Source organism: Argiope bruennichi, chromosome 6 (genome assembly GCF_947563725.1).
Source record: "Argiope bruennichi chromosome 6, qqArgBrue1.1, whole genome shotgun sequence".
Lineage (NCBI taxonomy): Eukaryota > Metazoa > Arthropoda > Arachnida > Araneae > Araneidae > Argiope > Argiope bruennichi.
This window is the reverse complement of record NC_079156.1, coordinates 42009173-42030416: the sequence shown is the minus strand read 5'-3', so window position 1 is coordinate 42030416 and position 21244 is coordinate 42009173. Positions and strand designations below refer to the sequence as shown.

At 29.1% G+C, this 21244-nt stretch overlaps 1 protein-coding gene across 1 annotated transcript in view; it reads right to left on the bottom strand.

The window, feature by feature from the left end:
• The window catches only part of LOC129971725 (uncharacterized), a 1062831-nt gene that overhangs the window by 628109 nt on the left and 413478 nt on the right, over positions 1–21244 (bottom strand). The gene's annotated exons all lie outside the window — the stretch shown is intronic.

Here is a 21244-nt window from a genome sequence, read left to right as displayed (position 1 = left end):
AAAAAAAAATCACTTTAATTTATAAATCATGATACTACAACCGCCTGTCTGAAAAACTTTTGATATATATGGTTTTGTAAACACTGACCCTAAAGACGTTACATTCCTTGCCTCTCATCAAACAAAGGTACTCTCAGTAATAAAGCTAGAAATTGCTGAAAATTCCCTACTTTTAATATTTTGCTTTCTACTACTAATTTTAATAATTTTAGCTTCACGGAATTCCTATTATGATAAGGAATCCACTAATTTCGAATTTCCTCGACATAGCGTTTGTTTAGTCCAAACGTTTGATTTTCTCCTCATAATTCATCGCTTGCATGGATTTGAGAGCTCCTGAAATCCAAATTATCCTGTCACTCCCCCCTTCCCCCCACTCGAAGGAAATTCATGGGATTCCAAATTTCGTTAACTTCTCATTACCTTAAATCTGCATTCGAATAATCTATTTCATTCTGGGAAATACCCGCCTTTTCTAATCCCGCAGCAAATACATTGTTGATCGAATTCATCGTCCTTTCTGCAAGTTATACTGGAAGCGATGTTTCAAAGATATCTTCGATGCAAAATAAGGCGTTGAAAATTTAAATATTTTCAATCTGGGAACAGCTTAATTTATGCATTAAAACTCAGCACGTCAATTTTAGTTACGGAAGATAGCAGGCGTACAATTTTGTATTCAATAAAAGTACAGTTTGCTCTCTTAAGTTGGGTTATTTATTCTTCCTTAAGCTTTGATAATGACATTGCCAGAGGTAGTTGTATGCTATTGTGTTTAGCTTAATATAAAAAAATCATAAAATGTGTAAAATATCACTTATAATCATTGTGTTTGTTTTCGATCCTCAAAGAATACTTGTATATTGATAATTTCTAATCTGGAAATATTAGACATTTTTTAAAAAGATTTCTGGCATCTAAATCATTACAAATACATTTAAATGCCAGATAATAAATAATTGCATAAAGAAGCCATTTCAGATAATAGAAGAATCAAAATATTCTTTGCCTTTCAAAATACAAATAATATAGCTCACGAGATTTCAACAGGCATCGATTTCCAAGCTAAAAATGTACGCATTTTTTTTTCCTGTTTAACCAGAGAGAAAGCCCATCGAGTCTCCAAAGCCAAAGATCTTTTAAAATATACCACAAAAATTCGATTTCTCACTTCAGTTTCACAATAGCTGCTTTCAAAATCATTTGAATGTTGACCTTAAATATTTGAACAATTTCCCCCATTTTCTTATCACAGAAATCAGATTTCCGGTCATTTCTATATGTTTGTACGTAAGAAAAATGCTAGACACATATACTTAAAAATGGATACAAAAAATGGATTTGATACAAATTATATTTAAATTAAATTTGAAGAATTAATTAAAAATTAAGGGCAATTATGCGTTAATTAAATTGATGCAGCTATGATGCTATTTTTTTAATGTTAAGACAATATAAATCTATTATTTGTTTTGTGAAATGTTATGAAGTTATTTTGGACAAACCTAAAATGTTTCAACTCCAATTTCACCCCCTCTCCCAACATGAACTAAAAACCTTTTTCAGTACCGCAGTTAATCCTTCTAAATGCAAAAGAATATGAGTGTTAGGTTTAGTCTGAATGTGTCAAGGGGCACTGAATTTTATAAGTTTTAAAAAAATAAATAAATAAACAATTATGATATAAATATATTTTGGAACCCAACATGGAAAAATGACCTGTCTGAATAGTTTCAAACATAATGATTGAAATTGCTCATTTTGATTTCAAACAATTTCTCATATAGCTCGATAATGAAGAGTCGTGATTCAGTAAAATTGAATCATAGTTTTTGAATGCCAGCATTTGTTAGAAGGTTATTAGAAGGTTAAAATGCTGAATTTTATTATGTAGGGTAAAGAATTTGGGTCATTTCATTTCTTGTTGAGAATGCCTTATGTTGTTCTTACGCAACTGATTGGATGGAACAAAAATGTGTAGTGTGTGTGTACAATAATGTCGTTAAGATTACAAACAAAATTCCATTTATCTTTTTTAATTGTATTTTAGTTCGATAATAAAGAGTTGCGATTCAGAAAAATTGAATCATAGTTTTGGAATGCTAGCATTTGTTAGAAGGTTATTAGAAGGTTAGAATGCTGAATTTTATTATGTAGGGTAAAGAATTTGGTTCATTTCATTTCTTGTTGAGAATGCCTTATGTTGTTCTTACACAACTGATTGGATGGAACAAAAATGTGTAGTGTGTGTGTACAATAATGTCGTTAAGATTACAAACAAAATTCCATTTATCTTTTTTAATTGTATTTTAGTTCAAAAATAAAGAGTTGAGATTCAGTAAAATTGAATCATAGTTTTGGAATGCTAGTATTTGTTAGAAGGTTATTAGAAGGTTAGAATGCTGAATTTTATTATGTAGGGTAAAGAATTTGGTTCATTTCATTTCTTGTTGAGAATGCCTTATGTTGTTCTTACACAACTGATTGGATGGAACAAAAATGTGTAGTGTGTGTGTACAATAATGTCGTTAAGATTACAAACAAAATTCCATTTATCTTTTTTAATTGTATTTTAGTTCGATAATAAAGAGTTGCGATTCAGTAAAATTGAATCATAGTTTTGGAATGCTAGCATTTGTTAGAAGGTTATTAGAAGGTTAGAATGCTGAATTTTATTATGTAGGGTAAAGAATTTGGTTCATTTCATTTCTTGTTGAGAATGCCTTATGTTGTTCTTACACAACTGATTGGATGGAACAAAAATGTGTAGTGTGTGTGTACAATAATGTCGTTAAGATTACAAACAAAATTCCATTTATCTTTTTTAATTGTATTTTAGTTCGATAATAAAGAGTTGCGATTCAGAAAAATTGAATCATAGTTTTGGAATGCTAGCATTTGTTAGAAGGTTATTAGAAGGTTAGAATGCTGAATTTTATTATGTAGGGTAAAGAATTTGGTTCATTTCATTTCTTGTTGAGAATGCCTTATGTTGTTCTTACACAACTGATTGGATGGAACAAAAATGTGTAGTGTGTGTGTACAATAATGTCGTTAAGATTACAAACAAAATTCCATTTATCTTTTTTAATTGTATTTTAGTTCGATAATAAAGAGTTGCGATTCAGTAAAATTGAATCATAGTTTTGGAATGCTAGCATTTGTTAGAAGGTTATTAGAAGGTTAGAATGCTGAATTTTATTATGCAGGGTAAAGAATTGTGTTCATTTCATTTCTTGTTGAGAATGCCTTATGTTGTTCTTACACAACTGATTGGATGGAACAAAAATGTGTAGTGTGTGTGTACAATAATGTCGTTAAAATTACAAACAAAATTCCATTTATCTTTTTTAATTGTATTTTAGTTCGATAATAAAGAGTTGCGATTCAGTAAAATTGAATCATAGTTTTGGAATGCTAGCATTTGTTAGAAGGTTATTAGAAGGTTAGAATGCTGAATTTTATTATGCAGGGTAAAGAATTGTGTTCATTTCATTTCTTGTTGAGAATGCCTTATGTTGTTCTTACACAACTGATTGGATGGAACAAAAATGTGTAGTGTGTGTGTACAATAATGTCGTTAAGATTACAAACAAAATTCCATTTATCTTTTTTAATTGTATTTTAGTTCGATAATAAAGAGTTGCGATTCAGTAAAATTGAATCATAGTTTTGGAATGCTAGCATTTGTTAGAAGGTTATTAGAAGGTTAGAATGCTGAATTTTATTATGCAGGGTAAAGAATTGTGTTCATTTCATTTCTTGTTGAGAATGCCTAATGTTGTTCTTACACAACTGATTGGATGGAACAAAAATGTGTAGTGTGTGTGTACAATAATGTCGTTAAGATTACAAACAAAATTCCATTTATCTTTTTTAATTGTATTTTAGTTCGAAAATAAAGAGTTGAGATTCAGTAAAATTGAATCATAGTTTTGGAATGCTAGCATTTGTTAGAAGGTTATTAGAAGGTTAGAATGCTGAATTTTATTATGTAGGGTAAAGAATTTGGTTCATTTCATTTCTTGTTGAGAATGCCTAATGTTGTTCTTACACAACTTATTGGATGGAACAAAAATGTGTAGTGTGTGTGTACAATAATGTCGTTAAGATTACAAACAAAATTTCATTTATCTTTTTTAACTGTATTTTAGAATTTTATTCACAGCGTTAGTCCAATTTTAGAATTTAGAGTTCGAATTATTTGACGATTATAATACCTTCTCCTTGTATACTTCCTATACTAAAAAAGTAAATACTAAAATTATTTATAAAATCAAATTTTTCATTTGAGCATAGATATATATAAAATTATAGATATTATACAAGAAATATTTGCATATAACAGAAAGAAATACTTTTAACGCTTTGACTGCCTAGACAAACTGGTTTAAACTACATAAGAAAAGAAATATTTTTAACACTTTGACTGCCTAGACAAACTGTTTAGTTCAACAATTATTGATTGACTGTGAAAATAAGAGATAGCTCATTCTACTGCTAGGACCATTAAGTCGTCCCATATTTAGAAGTTGACATATTAAACCAAGAGAAAAAAGCCAATTGCGCATACTAGGCATTGAAAAATTTTAAATATATAATTCATAAAAAAATAATTCTTGGCTACTTAAATTTGTTTGATTTTATTATAACATCAATCGATTAATCTTCTTTTAAATAAGTCGCATTTAAAAAAAATGAAAAGCAAAGAATTTGAAAATACTGCTGAATTTAAAATCTTATCTCCATATTTCTCGCTGCTAAAATTAATGTCCTGGATTTAATACATTAATAAAATTGTTACCAGGATTAGAATATTTAAATTTCCCTCATTAATTTTACATGCAAAATATCTTGGATATATCTCATCCTTTGTAATGTAACACAAGAGATGTCGAATTTGGCATGAGATATATTTACTGTGATATTAGAAATTGGAGATCTCTTCGAGGATGAAATAAATTATTTCAATTCGGTTTGAATTTAATAAGAATATAATATCGTCGTTTCGCATCTGGGAATAAAGCAACAAAATGATTTTCAAGAGAGGAGATTCAAGTTACATCAGCAAATTAATTATGAGAAAAAATTAGGGAGAAAATAGCGTTGAGCTAGGAAATTGATATTTTGCGTATCCTTTTGTATTAACTGATGCTCTTTCATGCTGATATATAAAAAGAGAAAAGCTGATGAAAATAATTTATCATTTTGTTTCTAAAACACCAGGAAGAACATTTTTTTTTTCATTCGAAAAACAAAAGTACTGTTCGTTTCAGTATCCCAAGTCTACTGTTTTTCGACGATTTTACCTCGCTAAGGCGTGAAACGCGGAACGTTGAAGTCATTTCCAGAATTCTTAGTCATTCTTTGACCTTGATTTCCATCACATTAGATAGTTTTTCTTTGTGCATTTCCGTCCTATTTGTTTATGAGTGTCGTGTAGATTACTGACTGTACTATTTAACTCTAAATTGCATATTGATTCCTTATATCGCATGTTCAAGCGGCTTAGTTTAGTTCAGATATTAACATCCCATTTTAAAGGGAAGAAACTGGTTATTTTGAACCACCGTCAGATAACGAGGATGACACCTGAGTTGGCGTCCCCTTCTCCAAACTTCCACACCACTCCAGCAGGAGGACATTTGGCCCTGACGAATTTAACGTGCACCGGACCCGCTTATACTACAGTTCTTCGGTAGAATCGGGTCTCGAACCTGATACCATCCATTCCGAAGCCCAGACCTTACCACTAGGTCACCGCGACTCAAGTTCAAGTGGCAAAAATGCTTTTAGGAGTGGCACAAAAATATTTTATACGATATAATTAAATGTAACCGAGATTATCTAACGTAGTTAATTTCAAAATGTTATCTAAAAATTCAATAACAATTTTTTTAAAAATTAACATAAAAATTTATTTTTATTTTCCAAAAAAGTAAATTATAAAATTTTATGAACAGACAGCTTCCATTTATTCATCCTAATTTAATATTTAGGTCTCTAAAAATATGGGCACAAAGAATATTTAATATAATTAAATGTCACCGAGATTATCTACCGTTGTAAATTTCAAAATGTAATCAAAACAACAACAAATAAATAAGAAATATTTAAGATTTATAAACGAATGTAAAACAGTTTGTTTATTTACTTCAAAATCAAAAACTAAAGATAAAGAATTTATTTATATTTAACTGAATTATATTTAAAGTAATTTAATGCGCCCCATTTATATACTCAGGAACATTTCTGAAACAGAGGTAAATAAGCAATGAAATGATATACCTACAGATAAACAATGTTTAGATTAAAAAGTAAATAAATTTTAGTTTGTTTTATTTAAAAACAAATGATAAACCTTTACTTGCACATAAATAATTTATTTTAGAAAATCCTTATCATTTTATATGAATACGCAGTTTATGAGCAAACTCTATTTAAAAATAGTTTATTTAATTCTTCTACTAATGCTTATTGAATTAATCTTATTTTCATACTTTTAAAATATACACTTATAAAATTTATATTCCAGTTGTATATTCATTGCGCGTTTTATCTATAAAGTAGGCAAAAGTGAGAGTAAATTGAGAAATGAAATAAAACAGTTGTTTTAAATACATAAATATAAAATTATTTTCGGTTTAAATTTATTATTTTAAAGCTTATGTGTTTATTTTTATCCATTACTTATTTGTTATTCAGAGTTTGTTTTTAATTTCTTATATTTATTGTAAATACTTAATTTTACTATAATTTCATATTCATTTATAAATTATGCTAAATTATTTACATACTTTACATATAATTTTAAATTTAGATGATAAAAAATTAGTTCCACATAATCAATATATTTCAAATAAACTTTATAGTTATATTCAGGAATATATTTTTGTTATATAAAGAACTTTAATTTGGATTATTTATATGTTTGGTGCATTTCAATAATATAAATTAACCTTATTTATTTACTTATCCATTTATGTACTGTTTGCTTCAGTGCCCCGAAACTACCACTTTTCGACAATTCTACCTCGCTAATGGGTCAGAAGCGGAAGGATAAGAGCATTTCAGGAATTCTTCGTCATTGTTTGACCTTGATTTTTGCCTCATTAGATACTTTTTCCGTTCATTTTCTTTACAACAGTATATATGAGTGTCTATCGTATACTTTCAGTGCTTTTTATTTTAACTTAAAATTGATTACTAATTACTTATATAACTAGTTCAAGGCGCAAAAACGCCTTCAGGAGTGGCACAAAGAATATTTTACATAGTATAATTAAATACGACTGGGATTATCTACCGTAGTTAATTTCAAAATGTTATTAAAAAAATCAATAATAAAAAAGTTTTAACGTTAAAAAGTTAATATTATTTTCTAAGAAAGTAAAATGTCAAATTTTAAGAACTGAAATCATTCATTTTTTTATCAGAATTTAATGCTTAGGGTCCTAGCAGTAAATAAAAATTGTTCTAAAGTATTTTATTGTGAATTAGAGTACTTTCCCATAATAACACGAGTTATCCGCAAACTTTACGCTTTTGAAACCCATGAATAATCCAAGTTCACCTTATTGTTAAATGTGAACATCTCCTCTTTTCATCTTTCCTCTCACCCCTATTTTGATTAAATAAGCTCAATCTAGCGCATGCGCAATAGCGTGGAAAATTTGCGAATCCGTGAATTGAGTAAGTGTGACATCTAAAACATGTCTTCAATTTCGCTTTTATTTTGTGCCTATGTATTAGTAAAAATTATCTTTTAGCTATGAAAGAATTAATTATGACTTGAAACCTCTTGACACTTCAAATGCAAAACTTTTTAAATAAAAGTTTAAATACAACTTTTGAAAATGTGTTTGGAAATCTTGAAATCAAGCTAAATGTTATTTCTATTAAGAGATGTAATAATACATGCAATCAGCTTTAAATGTTTAAAGTAATATAAAGAATAGATCAAATAAAATGTAATGCATATTTTCATAGAAATTTAAACATTATTAATATAAATTTAATCGGAATTTCAGTTTACTTACTATACTTTCGTTTCCGAACGCTTTTGCATTTTTACATTTATTTCTTTTGATAAATTCTGATAATTTTTTTAACTATACTTATTAAATTTATTTTTTTTATTTACAGGATCACGTAAGAAAATTTTGAGACTTCAATTAGTTCTCTTTCATAAAGAATAAATTTGCTTTTCTTAAAAATTAATAATATGAAAACATCATCATACATAATTTTATCTTTGATAACAATTCAGTTTAAAAATTTTTCAAAAGAAATTTTTTTATAAATGTCTTGGAAACTTATATGAAATTATCATATTCTTATTATTTATTTTGAATTTCTAATTAATTTACCCTATGACATTCTTTACCAATGTAGAATTATCCGCTGATTTCGTTTTTCTGACACAACGCTAGGTTATGCAAAAGCTGTAATTTACTTTATAGGATTTAATGGCGTCACAGAATTTTCACTTTCCTCTACTTTCATTCCAAATCACCCTATCATCCCTGAAGCGAAACGTTTGGAATTATAAAAGTCGTTACCTTCCCTTACCGTAAATGTGCATTCAAAATATCTATGACAAATAAGTGAAACATGCCTTTTAAAATCCCATAACCAATACATCACAGAATGTATTCAACGCCTTTTCTACACCTCATAATAAACGAGATATTTTGAAACTAGCTCGGATCCAAATTGAGGTGGGCAAAATTTAAATATTTTCAATCTATAAACTACTTAATTTATGCATTAAAATGCACACTTCAATTTTAGTCCTTGCATCTGCGGAAAATTGCTAGCGGCCGATTTTGGATTCAATAAACACACAATTTTCTCTACAGATTGCTTGCGGTTTAATACTCGCATTTAATCATCTATCAGAATTTCGGCAAAAGAGAATTGATTTGATCCAAATTGATACGGAGTTTTCAATTCCTGACGCTGTTTTAAATCTAATTAGTTTTATATTTTACCAATATAAGCAACATAAAATAAATTGTAAATTCTGATAATTATTTTTGTTTAGTTGTCGGAAAACGATAAAAATAAAAAACTCACCTATTGTTCAGATACTTGGAACATCTAAATTGTGTAGATATAGGAACTGAATACTAAAATAATTTTGAAATGCGCATGCGCAGAATCAGTATCAAAGCTTTTTTTGAAATGTTTTTCAGCATTAAAGTTGTAAATGTAATAAAGCAAATAAAGATAATTTAGATAATAAGACAAATATAATCCATATACATAGATGTTTCAATTTGATCGTGGCCCAAAATGTTCATTTCTAAACCTTTAGAGAAATATATTATATTGGGAATATATACAGGGTGTCCCAAAAAAATGTATACACACTTTAAATAATTGTAAATTTGGGGTTTATTATAATTCGAATAATTTTCAACATGTAAAAGATTCTACAAATATCATTCTGTTGTCTTGTTATCGCTGATTAAACTCAAACTGATGTCCGTTCTGCTCCAGACACTGCTGACAACGCGAAGCTATGGAATAGCTCACATGATGGAACAATTCCCTTGGGATATTCGTACATTCATGTTCAATGTTTTCCCTCAATTGAACAACATTTGCAGGTTTATGGATGTCCTGAACAGTTCCATCAGCTTCAAAATTATCTCTAATTCGAGTGATGGTAACTCGTGTAGGTGGTTCTTTGTTAAACTCCCTCTTAAATTGTCTTTGCACTTCTACTGCATTTTCATACTTCCAGTAGCATTTTAGAATAAATTTTCTTTCTTCAAATTTAAGTCTGTCTGCCATCACTCGGTTCAATAGGTTCAGTATGTAAAGAAAGAAGAAATAACTTAGTTATAAGCTGCTAAAATGTGTATACATTTTTTTGGGACACCCTGTATATACGTAATGTGTGTGTGTGTATGTATGTGTGTAAAAATAGTTTAGCAGCTGTGTGGCCGAATAGAAGAAACTTTTGAAAATTTTAAAACTTAGATTTATTTCATCATGGGAGGCATATTATGTATAAGAAGCGATGAGATACGTCAGTCTATATAGCAATACAGGAGTAGAAAAGCAAAAGAGATCGAAAGGTTTCCCTTCAGTGCTTTTACTATGAGATTTTTATAGGGATTTATTTGACACATGTAGTCTTATGAAAGGGAAATTTTAGCATCTTTAAAAGAATGTGGTATTTTTATTCCTTTACTCGGTGCTTAAGAAAAGGCTGAATTGAGCATTTTTATACAGCACGTGTTGAATGAATTAAATAAGAAAGAGAAAGTGAATTGAATCAGGAAATAAGAGAATATTTTAGAATAATGAAATTAATATGGGCTAAATTAAGATAAAAATTAGGGAATTAATTAGGATATAAATTCGATTAAGAGATATCATGACATATTATATATGTTAATTAACTGTAGTTAATCCATTGATTACGTAGAAATTGCGGTAATTATTCATTATCGCCACTTCATTTATTTGTGATTATTAATAGTTACCAGTAGTTATAATCATCAGTTTATTACATTTAATCTAATATATATTCTTAATATATAATTTGTGGACACTCCAGTACGTAAATGTTTGTATTATACTATATATAATACTTATTTCATCTATTTATACGAAATATTAGCCTGAAATAAATAAGAGGAGAAATGTTCATGTTGTATTACCATTACTTTAAAGCAATTAGCTGAATTCAGGGGCCCCAAAATGTGTTTTCAAACTAACTCTGTTTAGGAGTCAAAATTTATTATTAATATGATAGTGTTTTTATTTGACTTACTATTTGTTTATTGCAAAATGCGAAAATAGTGAAACATTGTAAAAAAAGTAAGAAACAAATATTGTAAATTGTTACTATTAAATAGATATAATTTAAATAAATTCCATGACATTTAAAATCGTCACCCATATAGTGTAATTATTGATACAAATAAGCCTACCAATGAATCATGGCTGAAACTTTATCATGTTACTATTTTTTAGAGATAAAGCTTCATTAAATTGAGTTTAGGAATTGTTTCTTTTTTAATATTATATGGAATGCGTCTGCTATTTTCTACATATTTTTCTTTTAATATTAGTATAGGGAATATAAGCGCTATTTTCTAACATATGGTAGAAATTCGCAATTTTTATTATTATTAATGCAGGGAATGCATGTGCTATTTTGGTCATATTATCAAATATGGATGCCGTACTATCAGTTTATAAATGGAGTTAAGAAAAGAAATAATTAATGGAATCCAAAGTAATCCCGAAAGAAATTTTCAAAACCATGACATTTGTTGTAATTAAAATAATTTTCAAATTAATATGTACAAAAATAATTATTTGTTTTGCGATCATACATTTCTAGTCCTTTATTCTATAATCTGATAAAATTACTTTTGTAATTAATAACTGAAATTTATATCCAAATATCATTTGTGAAAGGAAATTTAAAAATATATGTTAAATCAAATGACATATGAAGAAATATCAGGCAATATCAAGCAAATACTAGAGATATTACAAAAAAAAATTACTAGTTTCTAAATAAAAATAAAATTTCAAATAAAAAAACTCTAAAATATTTTTCTTATTTATAGGCTTATATACACAAAATATAAATATCGATATATTCAAAAGCATTTTTTAAATCGTTTGCAACATATTTTAATATAATTAAACTCTAAACGATTCCTTTCTACATACAAAATATATTTATTTTCATATCTTTCAATACATAAAAGTATTATAATGAGAAAGTATTTTATTTATATTGTTATGAGAAAATATAAAGTGACGCTGGAATCGAATACCGAAAAATTTTAATCAATAATGATTATATGCCCAATTCAAATACATGTCCTTTTTCTTGAAAATTAACTGATGATGCTGTTCTTTTTTCTTTTTTTTTCGCAAAAATATAAACTTTTCCGAAAGTAATTTTTTTTTTGCGCACAAAAAGATGATATTTCTTAATTAATTGCTCGGTTCCTTCATTAAAAATTCATACCCTTTGCAAGTGACTACTCTAATTAACTTCAAAAAATTTTTCCATTCTTTTCTTCCCGTAAAGAATGAACAATTCGTGTCGTTCTTAATTTTCTGAAAGCGTCAGGGATATCATTAACATCGTATTTATATATAAAAATTTTGTTTACATGGAAGCGCTTTTAGTAAAAGTGAATTAAACATTAATGTAAGAATGCTTTATAATAAAGTTTTTCTGAACAATGCGGGATTTTTTTTGTCTTCGTATTTTTTTAATTCTTTTCTTATACTTCTTTGATTTAACTAGTTTTCTTAAGATTCTGCACGGATTGGTCAAATCATTATTTTTTTTTTATTCGCATGTGAATAGTAACGTATAAATTCTTATCATATAGGAAAAAATTAAGCACCAATGTTATATTAATTTTTTAATCAGAATTTCAACTCTAAAACCAGTTATGAAAATCAATTGTTTTATGCCTTCCCCGTAATCTGGGCGTCCTGGGTTCGAGTCCTGGTTCAGTCATGGTTGTTCTTCATCTTGTGTTCTATCTGTGAGGTGTGTGAATGTGCCCTCCTGTAAAAAGGAGTGGTGCAAGCGAATGTGCGAGTGATATCTTCATGACTTAGAAGGGAGACTTCTGCCCTCGGGTGCTCAGGGGTCTTTACCATCAGAAGCTACTCCAACCCACTTTTCGTGGAAACACGGACAGGATATCATCATCATCAATTGTTTTATTATCGGAGGAGTTTCGATATTAAATCTATTCTAATAATAAAATTGAATGCATGTGTGTCTATGTTGACCTTCTATAGGCCAGACCCAATTTGGAACATGTATACTTTGAATGATAAGAATGTGCATTTGGGAGGAAATTTTTGAACTTTTAATTATAATTATAATTAATTAAAAATTAAACGTAATGTTGGTGTTTTATCACGATAATTTCCAAAAATTTTCTTGCATAAAAATATATACCTCTTCAAAATTAAAAAAAAATGATATTTTAATAACATCAAATTTAATAACCTTGCGAATATTTGTCGAATTTTGAGAATTTTTTTAAAAATAATTTTTTACTTGATTTCCGACAACATGTTACATTGTTACCGTGAAATTAAAACTGTTATAATTGTTTCTTTAAGTTCAATCACACGATATTTTTTCCAATGTTAGGAGGAGGGATTCTGTTAAATATCTGCATAATTTACTAAACAATTTAAAAAGTGAAGTTATAGTTTTGCAAAATTTAGATGTCATTTAAAATTAAGTTTTTAAACCCTCTGGTGTTAAGGAACTGCCTCCACTAGATAGATATAGTAAATACATAATATACAGAATAAGTAAGAGAATTTAAGTATGATAATTAAAATAACATGGTTTACTTTCAAACTATTTGGTGGAATCATGGACATGAAATTATATCTGAACGATTTCTGTGAAAAGAAATATAATCAATATACTTGACGAACCAGCTGGTCGCTTGATACGAACTAGTTTAAAATTAAATAAATGCATGAAGTTGAAATCTTTTTAGTAAATTAAAAACTTGAATTTACCTCTAGCATACGATTTAATATCTAATACGATTCATTATATTTTAGAAACTGGATGAAATCGAAACGTTATGGAATTCGAGCTGAAAGGATTGGAAGATTCCTAATTTAAATTCAAAAAGTCTGTTTCGAACCAGCGACATACTCAGAAGAATATAAATAGGTAGTAAAAAATACCATAGATCATGGATGGTATGGCAAACCATTTGCAGACAGTATAAATTGCAAACATATTTTTGCACCGACATACAATAGAAAATACGATTCATTCTTGCTGACCTCCAAGATCCCTGTATCCCTGATATTTTGTCCTTCATGGACATCGTAGATCATTAATTTATAATTTTTTTTTTATCTATAGTAGTATATCTCATTAATCATGTCAGGAACCAGCAATGTATCTGGTATCTTTAAGATTGCCGATTATATTATTTTTTCGTTGGTGTCGGCTGTACAATGACTTTCGAAATCGCAATATCAAAAAATACCTTCAAACCTATCTTTTTCTTGTAGTGCATCGTATCACTATTAGAATCTTTCGCTCCAATAAATTTCTTATACCCATTATTACATCTGGCTCCTCCCATCGATGACGGGACGTACTTCCTTCAAAAAGGGTTGTACCGTGGCCGGTGACGGCCCTTAGTACTCAACCACAGTTCCCGCCAATGTTGCTGTTGCCGCGGTTGGGTCATTCATTATTCTTTATCCGTGTGCCTTCGGGTGGGTCGGAGAGTCAGTGATAGGACTACCCATTATTGCATGTTTTGCAGTTTCCGAATTGAGTCCAGCTCAATTATTCTCTTGCTTTCCACGGTTTAAATGTGATTTATTATATAGCATTCTATATCAAAAAATTAACTGAATTTATTTTTAAACAGAATATTAATAATGCCAGAGATTAAATATCAGCGCAAAAGTTATACCTTCCCCTCCAGAAGATATGCAGTGTTTGGAGAAGAATCTGATATGAGCCAACAATGAGGTGGGAATTACAGTTAAGTCTTAATGCAAACAACAGCCATTGTGCATCTTTTACAATAGGAGGTGAGTCCCGTCATCAGCGAGATTAACTCAAAGCATAAATGAATTAAGAACCAAATAACACACTGGGAACTATTCATTCTCATATCGGAGGTGACCATTGTGGAATTTCAAGATAGAATAAGTCAAATCTCTGACTCTCCGACCCTCCCGAAAACTGAATGACCGGACGCCGCAACAGCAACACTGGCGGGAATTGTGGTTGAGTCCTAAGGGTCATCACCGGCCACGGTACAACCCTGCCCGAAGGAAGTACGTCCCGTCATCGATGGGACGAGCCAGATCCCCCATCTTTATGTGAGCACTCCAGGGTGGCGAGACCCAACCACCATACCAAAAGCATCTCATCTTCTTTTTGAGCATCACTGTCTTTCGACGTTATGTGTGAGTTTCCAAACTTAAAAATAATTCCATATTCCATTCTACGAATATTGGCATTCATACGGAATAAAAATTTAAGAAATCAGCACAGTGGTTATGGCTGGGGAACTCTGTCACGGATTTTCCTTTCGTAGAATGTATGGTGCGTTTTTTTTTTTTAACTTCTTTCTAAAATGGAATGAGGATATAGGTAAACGGTCATTGGTGACATATTTAGAGGTCTTGAGCTTTTATACAAACCAAAAACTGTTGAAATTGAAATAGTAGTAAGGATCGGTAACTGTTACTTTGATTATCCTACATGAAATCCTTATATAATGGATAATATATATATATACAGTGGCTCAAAAAAATTGAGAGTACACCTTACTTTTACTTGATAAATCAGACTTTCAATATAAATAACACATTACTGGGAAGTGCAAACATGTTTTTATTTTTACCCATAACAAATGATTTAATTTAGAGTAAAAATAAAGAAAAGCCAATGAAAAACTTCTAAATTTAAAAGTTTCAGAAGCATTTTAAATAAACATACGCAGAATTTTGCCTCAAAAAATTGAGAATACACCAATGAAATTTGTGTAATATCTCGCATAGAAAGTATTTAGTTGCATATCTTTTGGCTTTTATAATGGCCTCTAAGCGTCGTGGTTACGATTCGACCCATTTTTGGTGGAATTTGAAGATATTTTACCCCATTATTCTTGCACCACTTGTTTTAAATGGGTTTTGTTTCAAATTTTGTGTTTTTGGACCCCTTTTTCGAGTGTGGCCCACAGATATTTAATGGTATTGATATAGGCGGGTTGTGGTAGTGTGTGCAATTGTTGTTCACAATGAAAAAGACACCATATTTTAACGTTACATGCATTCTGTTTGGAGTCATTGTCCAACTGGAAAAAGAAATTTCCATCTAAACTCAGATCTTTAGCACTTTCCTTTAGATTGCTGCGAAGTATATCCAAGTAAACCATATCGTTTATAATGCCATTTATAAAAATTAAATTTCCTACCCCGGATGAAGCCATGCAACCTCAAATCATGACGGAGTAACCATCATGTTTAACTGTAGGAGGTAAACTTTTTACACCCTAAGCAGTATCAGGCTTTTTCCATACAGTACGATGGCTGTCACTGCCAAAAATGTTGAGTTTTCTTTCATTACTAAATATAGCTTTCTTCCAAAGGTTATTGGTCTTCAACAGATGGGTTTTTACAAACTTCAGATGCTTTTTCTGAATTTGCAAGCTGATGAACGGATTCTCTCTAACAATGCTACTTTTATATCCAGCTTGTCTAATGGCGCTTGTCAGCGCTTACACGTCTGCCTATGATTTGAAAAGTTTCTGCAACAAATTGGATGAACTGTATGGTCACAGCAATCTAAAGGAAGGTGTAAAAATTTAGGTTTATATGGAAATTCCATTTTCCAGCAGGACAACGACCCCAAACAGAATGCCCATTACGTCAAAATATGTTACCTTTTTCATTGTAAACAGCAGTTACACGCACCACTACAGTACCCCGACATCAATGCCAATGAATATTCTTTGGCCATACTCGAAAAAGTGGTTCAAAAACACACAGTTAGAAACAAAACCCATTTATAACAAGTGGTGCAAGAAAAATGGGGTAATGGGGTTCTCATCAGATACTATTAAAAATTGGTTGAATCGTAACCACGACGCTTAGAGGCCATTATAAGAGTCAAAAGACATGCAACTTAATAGTGACACTTTGTTTCTATGCGTGATATTGCAAAAATTTCATTGGTGTATTCTCAATTTTTTGAGGCAAAATTTTGCGTATGCTTATTTAAAATGCTTCTGAAACTTTTCAATTTAGAAATTTTTCTTTGATTTTTCTTTGTTTTTACTCTAAATTAAACCATTTGTTATGTGTAAAAATAAAAACATGTTTGCACTTCCCAGTAATGTGTTATTTATATTGAAAGTCGGATTTATCAAGTAAAAGTAAGGTGTACTCTCAATTTTTGAGCCACTGTATATATATATATATATATATATATATATATATATATATAATATAATTTATCTTAATACGAAATTTTCAAAATTGCATAAAGAATTTTGAATTTAAATTTAATTTCATAAATAATAACAAACTAATTTTTGGGGAACAATCAATCATCTGCAGATTTCAGTTTTCTAACTTTTCAAATACTCTTTTCTACGGAAATTGCATTTTGAGTTTTTATAAATTGAAATTATTTCTAAGAAATGCAATTTAATTAAATCTCATTAAAGTATTAAGCGAATTTAATAATGCATCATTCCCTATTACAATTTCCTTTTGGAATAAATTTTTTAATGCAAATTTTTACAGAACGCAATATGTTCCTTCACTTAGTTACGCATTATTAATTTTTTTTAAATTTATGAATCAAATTAATGATCTGTATAAAACATTATTTATTATTTTGATTTGTATTACTTTAATAAATGATTAATGATTTAAATTTTCAAAAACCAAGCATATTAATTTTTTGAAAGTAGTGTTTAATCATTTTTAAATAATTGCCTTCATTAATTCAACTAAAATTTGTATTTGTTGAACTCCTATTTTAATTATAATCTTCTGAAATGTAGTACATTTTATTTAATGATGTAAAAACTAACTTAAAAAAAGAAATACAAATATGTTGCAGGGGGGAAAAAATGTCTTCTCAAAAATGTTTCATTAAAGCGCTAACATTTTTCAAGATTATTATTATTTTTTTTTTACAAGAAGGATTTGGCTAAGAATAAAACAAACAAAAAGATTCAGATTCCTATTAATGAAACTTTTTAAACATTGTATAAATCTGTAATGAGTTTTAAGTTATCCTGGTTAAAAGAAAATTGAAACAAAATGGAACTTAAAAAGTTTACCGTAAGTTTCATACAAAAAATGCTTTAAACGAAATGGGAGATACTTGGGTAAGCAGCTTCAATGAATATATATATATATATATATATATATATATATATATATATATATATATATATATAATTAAATAATAGATATAGACATTTTTTAACTTATTAATTTAAATTATTAGCAATTTTGGAGCGGATCTCGTAACTCTGATGATGAGAACGACACTTGAGTTGATACCACCCTCTCCAGTTTCTACACCACACCAGTGGGAGGAGGTTTGGCCCCAATGGATTTAACGTACACCAGACACGCTTACAGGGCGGTTCTTCAGTGGAATAGGGTCTCGAATCCGAAACCCTGCGGTTCCGAAGCCGGGACCTTACCATCAACTCACCACGTGAGAAGGCAAAGCAACCTTTCGTGGTTTACGTGGTTCATTCCTTGGAAGAAATTCATAACAGCATATCCGTGTCATTCTAGCATATGAAACGCTGTCATTCTTTGGGATGTTTGAGGATTTTAAAGTAAAGTATGAAATATGAGAATTATTTAAATATGTTACATACTTTTTTCTACTCATAGTATGCAATAGGCGTTCTATAAAATAGCAAAGGCTTTTTTAGTAAACTTTCAAAAGAAGGCTGTGATAAAATGAAAGTGATTATTATTTCCCGTATTAATTATTTCTTATTATGTCTGGATATTCTATTGATTGCTGGTTTTTAAATTTATTTAGTATCATATATATAATGTTTACTATCCTTTTTCTCTGCATCTAATTCTGGAGTAAAGTCATTAGTAAAATGTTTTCTATAATTTTTATCTGCATCCAATTCTGTTGTAAAGACATTAATGTAATGTTTCCTATTCTTTTTCTCTGCATCTAATTCTGGAGTAAAGTCATTCATAAAATGTTTTCTATAATTTTTATCTGCATCCAATTCTGGTGTAAAGACATTAATATAATGTTTCCTATTCTTTTTCTCTGCATCTAATTCTGGAGTAAAGTCATTAATAAAATGTTTTCTATAATTTTTATCTGTATCTAATTCTAATGTAAAGACATTATTTTTTCTAAAACAAGTCTGAGTTCTAAATGTATTAACAAGTTAAAAAGTGTTATTCCTCCAAGATATTATAAAAATATATGTACAAACTATATTTTCTTGTTACTATATTTTATTTATATTTCTGACATAAATCATACTAATGTATGATATTTATCGAAATTTAAGATCAATGTTTATCTTCAAACATCTACATTCGTTTGTACAATTCGTCTCCAAAACTTTATAAATACCTTGAATACATATTAAAAAAAATACTAACTAGAATCGAAATTTACTAAAATAAGCCGATTAAAGTGTTAATTAAAGTTAAATATTGCATTGTCGTCAAGTATATACAACTGTCCATAATTAAAAAAAATTGCTACAACACGAAGTGAGTGGCAAATATATTAGAAAATTCTACCTTAACTAATACGAACGAAGTAAATTCAAAGCATGTAATAAAATCTTTCATCTTTAGCGTCTTCGTCAAATCCTTATAAAATATATTCAATAACCAATATTTATGATTCAATGTAGCAGTTATTTATAAATTCATCATCAGAATAATATTGTTCCCTACCAAACATGCACATACATTTATTCATTATTAAAATGCATCTCGTTTGATTCTGCAGGTTATTTATTAAATAAATAAGTTCAAATATGTAATACGCAGCATTTACTCGGAAGACAATACTATGGATAAATTGATTAAGAAGACGAAACATTTCGAAAATGCGTAATTCTCAGGAATTTCGATAAAGAGCCGAGGGATTCAGCAGTAACGAAGCATCCATAATTGAGTATCAGCTGCACTCAGCTGTTTGTTTCCATATTTAAGGCATATTACTTACAGCTAATTCTTAGATACCGGATTCGAAATTTGTGCAGGACTGAATGACTGATAATGACTCATGATTAAAATGTCGCGTCTCTAGAAATATATATTTTGAAATCATGCTATTTGCTTGTACATACATTATCATATGAAGTCTAAAATAAATTCATTCTGACGTAAAGTAATAAAATATAATATATAATTTGACTTGCACAACATTTTTAGGTACACAATTGTCACATTGATTAGGGTTAAAACAAAGCACAAGCATAATCTTGATTTAGTGATATTTTTTTGTTTGTGTATGTTAATTCATCTTTACTTATAAGCGGCAAGGTTTAATCTGAACTCACTATCATAGTTTTATTATGACTTTTTGTAGTTTGCCATCATTATATCAAGGGTTATATTTTTAATAATTTTAATAGAGACTGTATTTGCTAAACTTTAAGTTAGAACTAAACATATTTGGGGCAGTTTGGCCTTCATATGGGTTCTTGTGCCATACAAACCTCAAATCAAATCAAAATTGTAAGCAGCAATTGTTAAGATTATAAAAGTCACTTAGTATCATTTTTTGAGAATAAGTTAAAGTTTATTAAAGTATTGATGTATTATTTATTTTAAAATTTTAAGATAAAGTTAAATTTTTGGTCAGAGTCACAGATGCTATTATTTAGGAAATCATGTGGCGAAGATTTTGCTAAATTGCACTATTTTTGGAACCTTTTATGCTGTATTGATTGCTAGCTCTAGGAATCTTCACAAAGTTTATAATTTATTTTGATGCAGATAAATCTAATAAAGCGCCATCCTAAAAACTAGACAGTAATCCAAAAATCAGAATAAACAACAGGAATATTTATATGTAAATAGATGAAAACAAAGAAAGCTGTTTACAAAAACAGATGGCAAAAAATCATCATCTCCCCACCCTTCTTTGATGGTAAATTGGAATGCATTAATAGAAATACAATACACTCCAAAGTATTCGATTTGAGACTATTCGGTGTTCGTACTCTCCAGCCTAGTTTTCTTTTATCGTAATTAAATGAAAAAGGCAAAGTGTCTATTAAGTCATCTATTAACGGCTTTTCAAAATCTAAAAACTGTAAGTTGTGAATCTTATCTTAGAATTACCTTTTCATATTTGTGTAATCAGTGAAAAATAAAATCAGTTTGAGCCAATTTTCTTAAGAACTAGACCTACAATTTGCGTTAATGCTTTATTTATGTTTCCGGAATTAAATTGGGCATTACAGAATTCATGTAAAAATGTGAAAAGTTTATATCATTTAACTTACTTTTTCTCTAATAAATTCTTGAAACGAGAAGTGAAATATATAAACATAAACTGCCAATATAAAGCCAACATAAACTGTAAAAATAAAGAGCCTTCTATTTTTACTGGATGCGTTACGGGCAACTGTTTGTAAGATTCACCGGGCCACAGCTGCGTTCACATTGAGATAAATGGAGGGCTTAATACTCAATAAGAAGTGAG